Here is a 14,434-nt window from a genome sequence, read left to right on the forward strand (position 1 = left end):
GACAAGTCAAATGAACACAAGTAATATCTGAGATTAGCGAGAGGAAAAAACTAGGTTTCAATAGATTATGGGTGTTCTACATCTAGGTGGAACAGATTGACTGAGGGCCATACTAATTTACCTTAGACATCATTTATGCAGTCTCCAATTCACATGTGTGTGCAAGAAGGAGAGATCAGCACTCGCACGTCTGTGAAAATAGGTAGATTTGCATCGAATTTTAGCAAATATTAAATCAAGTTATATTTTAGGTTGATTACTTTATTTTTTGTGGTGAAACTAAATTTCTCCCTTATTATAATTTTCTAAGGAAATCCCTTTTGCTGAAGATAGTAAAAAGACACACAAAGTTGCAGGTTTTCTTAGGAGTTGGGGTTTCCTCAGTGTATCTTTTGTTCTATGTCTTGAATATGTTTTTCTTTATATTTAGTTTTTATTTTCCATTATGTATGCTAGGTTAGAAAACTCAGTTTATTTAAGTTTCCAATGTAATAATTGTTTGTATTTCCAGTTTTACTCTTAGAAATTGCTAATCAAATATTAGATTTTAAGGAAATATAACATTCGAATCCTTCTTCACCTGACAAGTGTAGTTTCTTCTAGAGAATTGAAGAAAATACATACCTGGTGAATCCATATCAATAAATGTCTTCCAAATTTCTACTGCAATGTCATTAATGCATTATTGTTGAACATGCTTATGGATTGCAACCCCATCTGCCCAAAGAGCAATTGTGCCACAAAGGTCGATTTTCTACAGGAAGTAGAAATAATGCAGTTGACACAATCCATGATAAAGATTGCAAATTTGAAAATATCCAAAGAGTGAAATAAAAAATAGAATGGAGCGAGTTTCCCTTCTAACCATTCAAGATTAGTTAAGTAGATTACATAGGAGACAAGGAAATAAACAACAATTAATCACTGGAGAAAGTCTGAACTAAAAATCAACTAAATCAACAGAAGAAAAACCTACTTATGACACTTAGAGAACATCTAATATAAAGTGAGATTAATTATCTCAACACCTTCTCCTAATCTAAATTGCTACAAGTATTGGAACTTACAATGCCCAATTGCTCTCTTTGAAATTAAAATACATTTTTTACTAATGGCTTTATGAAAATATCTACAATGTTATCTCGTGAGCCACAAAAAGAAAGTAAAATATCTCCATCATTGAAAAGCTCAAGAGTGAAATCAAAATGTGTGACAATATGCTTGCTCTTTTTATGAAAGATGTCAATTTTTTATAAACAAATTACAAATTTGTTATCACAAAAAATAAGAGTTGGCTCCTTTTGATCTATGGTCATTGTGCAAGATTGAAGAATATATACTAAAGGACAAATCTAATCTCGGAGCATGTGAGAAAAATCAAACTTATGGTACAATGAGAAGAAGAAAGCGAAGATTTGGAAAGTATAGTTCTTGAAAAGGAAAAAGGACATGGAAAATATTCAATGTTATGGGTGTCAAGTTTATGGGCACTACAAGAGATATTGTCGGAAGATAAATAAGGACAATAACAAAAGAGGAAGAGAAGAAGACCATGTCACCAAAGAAATGGAGGAAGTTGAAAAGAACAAGTCCAAGAAAGAAGATGTAAGAGATATTTATTACGATTTAGATAGTCTTCCTCAGATAAGTTATTTCCATGTTCGTAAGTCTTCTGTAAAATATGGCTATCATGATTCACTAAGAAAAATGATGGGATTCATCATGGAATCATAGAAGCATTGAAAGAAAGAGATCATGACATCATGAAATATGGTTAAAATTGGGGTCTATGGTAGTCAACCATAGAAAATTTTGGGGGCTAATATTCGCAAGTGGGCTAATTTTCCATGATTTTTCGAAGAAAAAAATATTTGCCAATTTCCATTTTTTCTAAAATAATTCACCTAAATTTTATAGTCCACCATTATTTTACCTTAAAAATCATCAAAATATTATATCGATTAATATAAAATCATTGGAAATCTAAATATTTCTACAAAAATATCAACAAAAAAATTACAATTTGCATATTAGGGACTAGTAAGATTTCCCAAGGTTTCTAAACTTTAAGATAAACTTCCATCATTAAAATTTTCCCTATAGTCAACTATGGAAGGATATAGCTCTTTGAAACCTCATTTGTAACATAGGTGTCACTTATGGGAAAGAAATAAAAAGTTAATCTAGTACAAGGCTCATTATGCATCTGTCGAATGTAAACATCTAATAGATGGGGATAGTTCAGATCCTCAAGAATCTTTGATGGAATCTTCATCGAAAGGTTGACCGATCAAGAGGGGAAGAAAGTGTTTCATCAAGAATTTCCAACTTGTGGAATTCATGGGATGATGGTATGATGACATAAAAGGTGAAGCAACTCAAGGGATTGAAGCTCTCTTCAATCAAGGAAGTTGTTGAAGGGAGTCTGGATGACATAAAGGAAAATAAGGTATGTATGCATACATTCGATATTGTAGAGCCATATCATATGGTTGCAGGTAAACATGGATCAATGGTCTATATTAAGAGCATAATCAAAATTAAGGATCTCCTCCTTCAAAGGGATGCAAGAATGGATGGGTCACACATTCTCTAGATGAAATCAACATAATATTTCCTCATATGTAATATGATGTGGGTGAACACAATTGAACAAATTATGATTGGAAATTCCTAGGAATGGAAGGTGTGAAGAAAGGAATGAAGAGATCATGGGATATGCAATCATGGAAAATGCAATTAACATCCAAAGACCAAGAATATTTGACTAGGATATCTCCATGAAAGATATGAAGACTCTAATGAAGTCTGAAAAAGAAAGAGACCCTTGACAATATATATCTTGGGGAGATGTGTCGATATGTATGCAGGATGCTAATACAAATTAGAATATGTCATCATGAAATACCATCACAAAGGTAACATTGATTTTAATGTTCATTCCTTTACTTCCAAACAAATAACTGTATGGGCTTATGCAGGGCTACCGCAGGAAGATCTATGGATATCTTCCACCACTGATGCCCATGTAGTAGGATGAAAGATACTTAAGGAGACATGGCATGAAGAAGGCAACATAGCATGAAGGAAAGCCAGATATGGACTAATGTATCACTTTCTGATGATGACATGACTAACTCATGGATGTAAGTGATGGATGGTTTGTTCCCTATAAAAAAGTCCCAAACATGAAGACTCTTGAATAATGAAAATAAGTTCATGGAATCATGAGGAGGAGTTGTTCAAGTAGTTAGTTGTCCCATAATCTCTACGTGAGGAGCTAATGAAGGTCCCTAATTAAGAGGGGGCTTGGAAACAAGTTTCTTAGCTGGTAGAAACTTGGAAGCAAAATTGTTAAGCCAATAGGGAGTTTAGGTACATTCCTTCCGTAGGAATGAGTACATTCCTTTATTGTAATAAATATGTCCTGTATGATTAAGAGGTAGAGATAGAAACATCATTCATGTGTTCACTTGGGAAGATAGAATGGAGGATTGGGTAAACATCTGGCTTTTAATATTCTTTGAGGATGAGTTAGGGAATCGAAAATAAGAGTAGTCGTAGAGGACCGATATTCTTTGAGGATTGGGAATCCAAGATAAGAATAGTCCTAGTGGAATACACCGTGAGAACCCAGGTGGGGTATGTTCTGAGAGAGACAATGATGAGGGTGTCTATACATCATTGATATCGCCAGCATTGAGCTCAGATCTTGTGGAGAGATAGAGTTGCTAGGAAAGGCCTTTCTATGTGACAATGTTGGTTGATATGATGCTAAACAAAAGGGTTACCAATATGAATCTTCTTATGAGAATTATTCAGATTGAGAATGACCATGTACCGTTATGAATACCTCCCTAGTTAAGAGGGAGTGTTTAAAAGTGTAACTAGGTACATAATTGTGATTTTATGTAATTAATGAAATGAAGAAAATAAAATTAGTTTTTTAAATACTTGATCATGGGTTTCATGGTCAAGGGATTTTATTTTAGTTAAGGTTCCCATTGTGAACTTTTAGATAAAGTAAAATTGATTCAATGTCATGTATGAAGGACCCTTCTTGGGCAGGTTAAATCTTTGTATGATTCATTAAATGTATTAGAGGGCCCTCCAGGGCCAAGAAAAGAGGCCTCCTACATGTCAGCTACAAGATGGAATAATTTTGGCTCACCCTCTCTCAAGTCGGACAAAATTGAAGTTGGCCTTCCATTTCCTGCAATTGGTCAGAAGGAAACTCCTCCTCTTCCCTCATGGAATTCAACTGCTCTTGAAGTCTAGAGCTCTTTCTTTCATCCTCATACATTTCTCTCACCATATTCATCATGATGAAAAATTCTTGCTTCAAGCCTTCATAAAAAAATCTTGTGAAGGAGGACGATTTTGAGAACTCACTTATGGAATTTTTCATTATAAAAATGAACAAGACAGCTTCAGCAAACTCAAATAACAAGTACTTTGCAGAATAATAAAGCAGTCAATATTCAACACTGCTTAAGACAACTTTCAAGCTACACAATCAAGCTAGTGATGTTAGTCAATCAAACCTAGTGCTCTGATACCATCTGATCTAAAAATGGAATGTACTTGTTTAAGGGTGCAAGGTATCCATTTCCCATAATTGCCAATGTGAGCTATACACTCCAAGTGACCTCTGAAAATGTGAAAACTTCTTATTTCTTATACAGAGATAGACTGTAGGGGCATTCATCGGACATGTCACTTCTAAAAAGAGGATGAGTTCCAGAGGCTACCTGGCCCTCTACAGGCTCTGCCTAAAGAAATAACGAAGTAAACACTTAGACGTCTTTGACATACTCATACTTGAAGTTTGATGTCTTGCAGAATAAGACAAATAACTTTCTGCAGCTGAATAGGTGATTATGTGTGTATGGAAGTTATGTATATTTGTTGTTTAACACTTTATATCAGTTTTTTTTAGCATATCATCTTCAGCAAATAAAGACATCAAAATGATAACGCAGTTCACCCCCTCTGGGCTACATCTGTTGGACCAAACCTCTCAAACTAGGCTTGTCCTCTTGTATTAAAAATGCTACAAAGGCTAATACAAGAATATGAGTGTCTCGAAAGACAGATTTGACTGTAAATACAGAATCAGAAGATAGGAATTAGCTAAACATGCTATTCCCCAAACACTAAACAATGAAATTGTACCTTATACAGTACTTTTCGCAATTGGCCCTAGTGGCACTTTAAATTTGCATGGAGAATTTCGAGGTGAAGATGACCTCAATTGGTTCTGAAACCTCTACCATTAGACTTAGAAGGTCAAAAATAGCAGACATAAGCTTTTGAATCACCAAAAATGGATGAACATAGCCCCCAAACAGCTCAAGCACTGAAATGGCCCTGGTGGCCCTGAAAGCTTCCATGAAGCTAAACAGTGAAAAAAATGCCTCAACGGGTAAAACGAGCTGTAGAAATAGATTCAGAATGCTGAATACCTTCAGGAATGACCTTCATTCCACATTCAATGGCTGCACAATTCCCAATGTAGCTCCCAAACTGATTTGGCCCTAGTGGCTCCTGGAACTTCCATGCAGCAAAAACACCTGAAAATGACCTCAGATGGTTGTGAAACCTATTCCAATGGCTTCAGAAGGTCGAGGTGACCCAAAATCAAAAAAAAATTCGTCCAAAAAGGACTTTCCTAGCCAAAGTTCTGGCTCATTGAAGATTTCCTCCAATTTGGCCTAAAACCACTACAACTAATTGTAGTTGGAGGCCAGATAAGCCCGCCAAATATGGCGGGACCGCCCAAATTTGGAACTCTGCCAAAATTTCCGCCTGTCTAACTACTTGTGATTAATGTGCCTGTGACCAAAAATTCTGGGTTGGCTGTTTGCATGGGATTCCGGGCCGGCGGTTAACGGTCTAGGCCCACGGTTTTATGGCGGAGGTCACATGTATGGGGGCTGGTCCCCTTCGGGCCCCGCCCAAAGTAAATTTAAACTTTATAAAACATTTCCGCCACCTGTATGACAAATGTAACCGCGGTGGTGTTTTGGTAAGGCGTGGTTGTTGCAGACTGTAGGTCACGGGTTCAAAACTCAGAACTCCCAAAAATTTTAACATGTGCTCCAACATACCTTTGCTGATGTCACCCAGGGCCATGTGGCGCCCTCTGGGCCTGCCATGTGGCAGCTTTTGATTCGCTGTCCAAAAGTAATATTCCCTGGAATATTCCAAGGAATATTTTGTGGAATATATTTTTTCTAATTTTTTTGAAAAAATTCAAAAATTAAGGGTTATTGGGCGATTTTGTTTTTGGCATAACTTTCTCATATGGCAACCGTTTTTCGAACCGTTTACATGGCCAGAATCAAGAAGACGAGCTCTATTCGTTCATTCATGTTCAAACTAGTTTTGAGAACTTTCATTTTTTACCATTTTACGACACTTGTTCCTGAGCTCCTGATCAGTGAGATCCCAACGTAATCATACCATAGTGTGGTCCCTATGAACTTCTCCAAGTTTGGGGATTTTAGATATTGGAAGGCATTATGTATCGATTTAGGAGTGGCCATGGACATGAGCTGGGATATGAATTTTTGGAAATGTTACACTAAGGGGGTGACTAAATGGTACAATCCTCACTTGACGATAGGGAAGGTGTCATCCTTTTCTAGGTAGTGGCCATAAAAAATGAAAATAAGGTGAGATAAATTTAGAGGGTAGAAGGAGTGATGAATTTTATCCTCAGCATCCATGAGCACTTCAGTGTGGCTCGATGGTTTTAGTTGTTGTTGCTTGGGGGTTTTTTATGAGCCCTATTTTAATTTGAGCATGATGGTAAATTTTGCAGGTATAGGGGAACTACAAATTACCTGGAGAGCAAAGGAACCTAGAATCTGATGGTGTTAAGAATTACTTAAGGCACGACCTATTAGTTGGAGGTATCTCACAAATGTATATGCTAATAGATGGAGTGGCTTATGCACAAGACAATTTAAATATGAATGTTTTAAACTACAACAACCCACATGCGCGGCATAACTCTTGGTTCATGGTGAATTTGCATGGGAAAAGTGAGGAGTTGGCATGGGGGTGACACGTGGTGGAGTTGTACTGGGAAGAGGACAAGGGAGGAGGACAACATATAGATTTACTCTCGTGCTCACCTGAGACAATTACCTTCCAAGCTCACCTGATGACTGTCCCAGTCGATGACAGAGTTTTTGCACTGGACTGCTAGTTGGCAAGCCAGCTTAATCTTCCTCAGTGAGGGTACGAAATGCTCAAGCCCCTAGAATCAATCACAATTGTTGACATGTAAATATTACTTTATTGAATCCGACTTTCTGGGGCAAAGCATTCGCTTAATAGACTCGCTTGTTCATCCACCTGAACTCCTCTCGGGTGAGGCTTCTTTGAGATGGGCAGTGATCCTCTCCACATATGACCACTCCTTAATCATTTGTATTTAAGATATGTGGAAGGCCCACTTCCATTGGGAAATTCCTCCATTGTTGATAATGACACTAGTTGCTCCTAAGCTAGAACATGTCTGCCCTGATGCTCTAGTGACCTAGTACTTGGAAACCCAACTCCTTTTTAAATGAAATTAGACATTATTAAAGGCCTTATGACATCACCTTCACCCAATAATGTGTTGCCACCTGTTTGGTTAGAGGAGAGAGAGAAAGGTCCCAAGTCCTTTACTACATGAGAAACTCTTTTGGTAAATGGTTTAATCCCATTGCCCTCAAATATCAATTTAACTAAAGTTATGGAGGTTCAGAGGTCACGAGATTTAGGCTTCCAATCTTTGTTATGAGGTTTCATCAGTAGATGGCCCAGACTCTAATAGTTAACTGATCCCTAGTATCTAGTCCCGAGAGCTTTTGAAATAGTTTTTCCATAGAAATTTTTGATTGAGTGGGTCTAATGTAGTTTTTGAGCTCATATGTTACTTTAAAAAACGATACAAACTATGTTATCATATGCACTTCAACCATTTAGGTATATTTATCTCAAAAGAAACAAAAAGGAGGTATGACATCACTTATGCTTAGCTTTGGCAGAAAGGCATGCATAAACTAGTATTGGTGATCCCGAAATTCCCCTCCTTTGAATCATCACAATAATCTACATTGTAAATTTCATTTCTAGAAGAGGCATTATGTGCGACGCTCACACATGAAAATTAGAAAATAGATGAGCAAGAGAGATTTATAAGACCTTAAGATTGGAAGTTAACAAATAGTTGGAGGTAATGGAAGTTTGAATCTCTCTGGGAATTGAGAAAAGAGAAAATTACACCAAAGCATCAAAATCACTATGAATGGTCAGGGAACAATGTAAGCTACCTTACCTTGTAGTTCAAAAACATCCAATCTATGGTTTTGTACTTTATGTCATTTATCTAATATCTCACACTCTAGTTGGAGGTAATGGATGTTTGAATATCCCTAGGAATGGAGAAAAGAGAAAATCACATAGAATATGTGAAACTCCAATCAATGTATAGGGAAAAATGTAAGCTACCTTACTATCACGTACCTCACCTAAGTTGCCAATTTTTTTTTCAATTATTAATACAACTAATAAATTTATCCTCACAAACGTAGGCATTTTTTTCTTCCTATCTAGGTGCCTACCATGCAATTCTAATATTGGGATTTTTTACTTGCACCAAATTACATTTACCTTTGTATGTTTACATAGAACACTATGGTCATGATATTAATCCCCTCGCAATTAACTTTGTCAACGTGCTAGCCCATTGTAACACCCTCGTCCCACATTTACCCAAGCTAGCCAGTTCACTGGGGTAAACATGTGATGAGAGGATACTATGATGTCATTGAACTGACAAAATAAACCCAATCTAACCTTACTTTGGAAATATAGACCCTTTAGGAGACAACTCCATGCCATATTCCAGGCATGAATGTGGGACTCACAACAAAATCAACCAAGGCTTCTTCACGCATTACCATAAATCATACCAAGGGATTCCTAGGCCTGAAACCATCATCAATAAAACTAGGATTTACCGCAATCCCAATTGTTCACTAGGCCTATACAATCATGGATTCCTTTGTATCTCTCCACCTAAACTGTGAATAATTTGTCTGTCTCAACCTCTTGACTTTATCGTGTATCTCACTATTACCGGTCAAGGAATTCCTAGGCCTACAAGGTGACCACCCTCTCGGATTTAACGTGTGTCCCAACATTACCGATCAAGGGATTCCTATGCCCAATCAAGCCTACAAACAATCAGGCTTTACCATATATCCTACCTCGGGATTTATAGGCCTTGTGATCAATCCCGAGACCACCCCACAAAGCTTTGAATCCATCCAGCAATCTAGCTCAACCAAAACAAGAGAACCCAATCACACCATGGTTAGCCAAAAATGGCAAGGCAAGGTTGAGGAACACTGTCACACCTAGAAAAACCCATGGAAATCATAGCAAGAAAACAAAAAACACACATGCATGTACCATGCATGCTAAAACTAGCAAGGAAATCATACTTGCAACTCGATACCTACAAGTAATCTTGTTGTAGCTCCTTGATCTTGCTCTTCCTTTCTTGATATTTTTCTTCCTCTTTCTTTCTTATCCTTACTTTTCCTTCTTTCCTCCAATGTTAGAATGCTCCAAGAATGCTCCAAGTGTCCAAGAGTATGAGAGAGAGAGAGAGATCCAAAATTGAACTCACAAAAAAGGCTGTGAGTTGATCCTCGGAAGCCATTTTATCGATGAGGCCTCTATTTTCTTCATTTTCGATTAGTTTCATTCATTTTCCTCCTCACATGCAACTTGTAATTGTTCAGCTTCCTTTTCTCGCAATTTCCATTATTTTCATAAATAAAATGCCAATTATTGCCAGTTTTCCTTTCCAAACCCTTTGCCATTTCCTTTTCTAATTTCCTTAGTCATAATAAACTAGGATGTTTTTCCCATCAATCAACTTGGAATAAGCATCCCATGGACTTGGTTATTATTATTCCTTTATTAAATTATTATATGGAATTTTGACTAGAGTTATTACACCCATGACGTAAGTCGATCTATAAATCATTAGTCTTATATCATAGTCATATAATCACCATTCATTTAATATGTTCTTCCCCTTCTATGCGGTTATTATGGCATGAGCTAAATGACCCTTATCACGTGATTTTACACTTAACATATCGTAATAATTTTGAAGGAGGTTGGTATAGATTAATTTCGCATATGAAATGGAGTTCACATGGGTGAACTGTAGGGTGTGGAACTCTTATACTAAACCGGCTTCAACTTGTTCACTTGCGATTTGTGAGATTTTCCCTCATTCACGTGAAGTTCACATGTAAGGGTTCCATTGCTTAACCATACATGAAGATGTGTGTTAACTGGATTCGAGGGCTAAGATTTGTACTCAGTCTAACCATAATCTGAACCCTTATGTGTCAAAACCCTTGGCCCTATTTACCTTATTTTTTTTTCTCCTGTCTTGTAGATTGGAGAGTTTTTTCCTCTGATTTCAGAGGCATGGAAGCTCCTTTATACACATGTACCTTCACTCATCTATTTCGTGATGTGGGTTTCGTAATGGAATTACTGTGGTGGCTTGTTCGACTATATGAGTGACAATTACAAATTAGGTCTTCCTAACTCTGTTTGATTGTATATTCTTTTGAAATGCTTTCCTTGGAATTTCTGAATTCCTCATTGCTTTCTATGTGGCAAGGAACTCTTCACCTGGAGGTGACTGGGTTGAGGATTTGGCCAGACGATACATTACTACATTTTCCTTTGGTCCTCAGAGACCATTACAGGTGGGTTATCATCCATTAAATTCCGAAAGAAAAATTGGTGTTTGTGTTTAGTTATCACCGAACATTGTACAAGGGTTAATGACATACTTTTCCATTGTTGTTTTCCCCACTCTAACTCACTTGTTTCATTCCTATCTCTTCTAACAGGATTTTGGGCCCGAATTGCGGCTTCACTACCTAACGTACTAGGTAGTATAGAAATTGAACAGGATTGTGTTACTTGCTAGGGCTAGAATTTTGGGATTGGTTAAATCTTTCCACGCGCAGAAGCAGAGTGACTTTGCAGCCGATTTGATATATTATCCTATTGCGGTTATTTTTCCTCTTTAAATAAAAAAACAAACTCATGAATTCCCTTAGGCCCTTGCACATAGTTTTTTTTCTCCTTTTTGTTTTCTGTTTTAGACTAAACTGCTGGCGACCCTTCCCTGTCGACATATGCTATGGCACGCCTATACCTTTTTAATATTCGTTGGTATTTAAAGTGTAAGTGGCACTGCTGTATTTCTTTATTTCTATGAGATAATGTTGGTAGCGTTTTTTCTTATGTAGTCTCAATTTTTTTCCTCAAATTACTTTGGAAATTTCCTATTCCAGGAGAGAATTTTGGGCTTATGGGAGAGACAGTATCCTTTTAGGTAAGTTGTTCCAGCCTCTACTATTATACATGCACCATAGTCTACATTTATTTTCTTTTTAACGATCCCACTCTCCATTTAACGATTACAATGTCTGGAAGGTAATTTCCTACTCTTGAAGACGGTCACGAGTTGGTCGTCTGCATTCTCGTCACCACACTAATTATGTCTACACATCCAAGTTGGAACTCCAACGCTACGCCGTTGATTGCAGATGCGCACGCATAAAATGATTGTTCGACTCTGGTTTTCCTTATGAATTTCTTTATTGTAGTTTTTGTAACCGTATATACTGGTTCCGCCAAAACCCTCATTTGAATTATACGTAAAGAAGCTTCGATTTTTATTATGCCGCTTCAATTTTTGTTGCTTCATCGCAATATTTAATATGAGTAAAGGTCTCGATATATATTTTTAATTATCTAGCAAGTTTTGTAGTAACTGCCTATTTGTTTTAACTGTTGTTGAGTGGTTTTTATGAATATTGTTTTCATACTCATTTCCACACTTATTCGTCCTTTGCTAACTTTATAAAGAATCCAGTTATGCCGGGCAACTATTTAATAACGATGTACAAAATTGTCATCAACTTAAGGATTTTGGTTACGTTTAAATACCAACAGTTGACTGTCTACAATTTGTCTTTACCGTTCCCACTTGTAAGCTTACCATTCGTCCTTGATGCTAGTATCGACTTATCATGTCTCCAACGATTTTTTTATGTTCTTTCGTATCTATAATTTTTTTGACTTTGTTTTCATGGTTAATCTTTAAGCTTATGTAGTTGTTTTTGTTTTTGGTGTAGTATGATTCGGATTTTCCAGAGTATTATATTCATCATGTTTACATTTGGAACCCCAATGGGGTCCATCATCAAGAGAAAAAAATGGTATATAATGAATTATTGTTTTTTTGGAGAAGAATCCTCCGAAAGTGTACATATAAACCTAATTAATGCTAAATAGTGAAAACCTATTTAAGCTACATATATTAATTTAATTTTTTTATTATCCTAATTATAATTATTTTAAATCAATTGTTGAATTGAGGCTTCTGTGATCCATAACAATTTTAAGAAGGGTTTCAACGTAAATCACAAGTAGAAAACATTTGTTGAAGCTTTTCGAACCAACCAGTGGGGTTCATCCATAGATCATGGCTGCATATTAAATAGGGAGAGCACATCTTCCAAACGGCTACGTGTGACCATCAACAACTATATAAAAATGGCTAGATTTGTAATATTATATTAAAATATTCTTATAATGTTAATTATAGGTTAATAAGTCAAAAGTTAATAACTAATAGTAATAATAAATAATATAATATTATAATCCTACTAAATGAATTTTTTCTTAATAATTAATTTAATAATTTATTTATTTTAATATATTATATATTTGTATTTTATTCTATTTTATTTTATTTACACATTTCTATTTAGTTATTAAAAAAATTAATTTAATAATTTATTTCTTTTAATATATTATATATTTGTGTTTTATTCTATTTTATTTTATTTACACATTTCTATTTAGTTATTAAATTAATTAATTTAATTGATTAGGTTTGTATATATTAATTTAATTTAATTAATTAATTAGGTTTATATATATTAGTATAATTTTTTTATTATTTTATTTATATCCGTTTTAATTTATTTTTGTTTTAATTATTTATTTTAATTTTATTTTTTTAATTATTTTTAATATAAATTAATTATTAATTCTTAATAGATACAACTATTTAAGACTAATTTATAATTTTTGTTTTCATGATTTTATATTTCATTTTCCTTTTTCTTCTCTTCTTTATGTTAATTTTATTTTTAATTAATTAGACCCGAAGTATCTAATTGATAAATAAGTAACCTATTTAATTTATTTATTTAATAATTAATTAATTAATTAATTAATTTAATTGATTTATAATTTTTTAATTTTCTAAATGTTAATTTATAAAACTAATGTTACTATAATTTATAGTCATTAGAATAAATTTTATTTTGTTATATTGGTTATTATTAATTAATTTTAATGATTAATTAATTTTAATTAATTAATTATTTAATTAATTTTATTTTGTTTTCATTCTTTTACCATCTTATAGGTTTTCTATTTTTTTATTGTTCACCATTTGTCCTATTCTCACGAGCGCATTTGATTTTCCTTGGAAGTTCTCACTAGTGAAATATTTATCATAATACCCTTTCTATCTCGTGTGTGAAAAGTTCTTTGCTTCAGCTTAACAACCATTTGTATTACTTCGCCCAGTTTATTAGGATAATTTCTTCCTGTTCCCACAAGAATGAGTTACCCTTGTCCATGCATCCTCTCGATTGTGCTAGGCATAAACCTCCACTATACTTGTTTCCAAATCCTGTTGATTCCTTTCAAAAAAACATCTAATAAATGATGTTCCTTAAACTGTATCCATTGGCCTCTGTAATATTCTTCACAACTAATATATTTAATATTCCAAACCAATGCTATATGTATATTTTTTCTTTTATTTATTTTTTCTTTCTTTCATAAACAAGTAGAGTGAGGATTGTATAACAATTCCACATACATGTTAAAGAACATAATGTTAATTTTATGTATGTTCTATGTTTAGAGCAATTTATTTCAATTTTCATAGTTAGCTCAATATCTTTCCTAGATTAGCAATCACAATAGCATTAAGGTAAACTGCAGATAGAACATAAACATAAATCATAGAAGACAAGCCAAGACAAGAGGACACAAGATGTGTGTTGCTAGCCAGGGACAAACCCCAATGTGGGGAAAGCCTTGATCAATCCTTCTTATATGTTCTTCAATAGTTTAGCAGAGAGAGAGAGAGATATAGTACATTTACAACAAGAGTCAACACTATGACTTATCTACATAAGAGCATAGATCATCTCTAAGAAGATGATACATGAGATAAGTTGAAGACATGTTGCTTCAACTGATTCTCCAAGGTGACTCCTTCACCTATCATTGTGATGCATCT

This window comes from Pinus tabuliformis, chromosome 9, assembly GCF_031772625.1.
Source record: "Pinus tabuliformis cultivar Carrire ecotype Pingquan chromosome 9, CPIR1, whole genome shotgun sequence".
NCBI lineage: Eukaryota > Viridiplantae > Streptophyta > Pinopsida > Pinales > Pinaceae > Pinus > Pinus tabuliformis.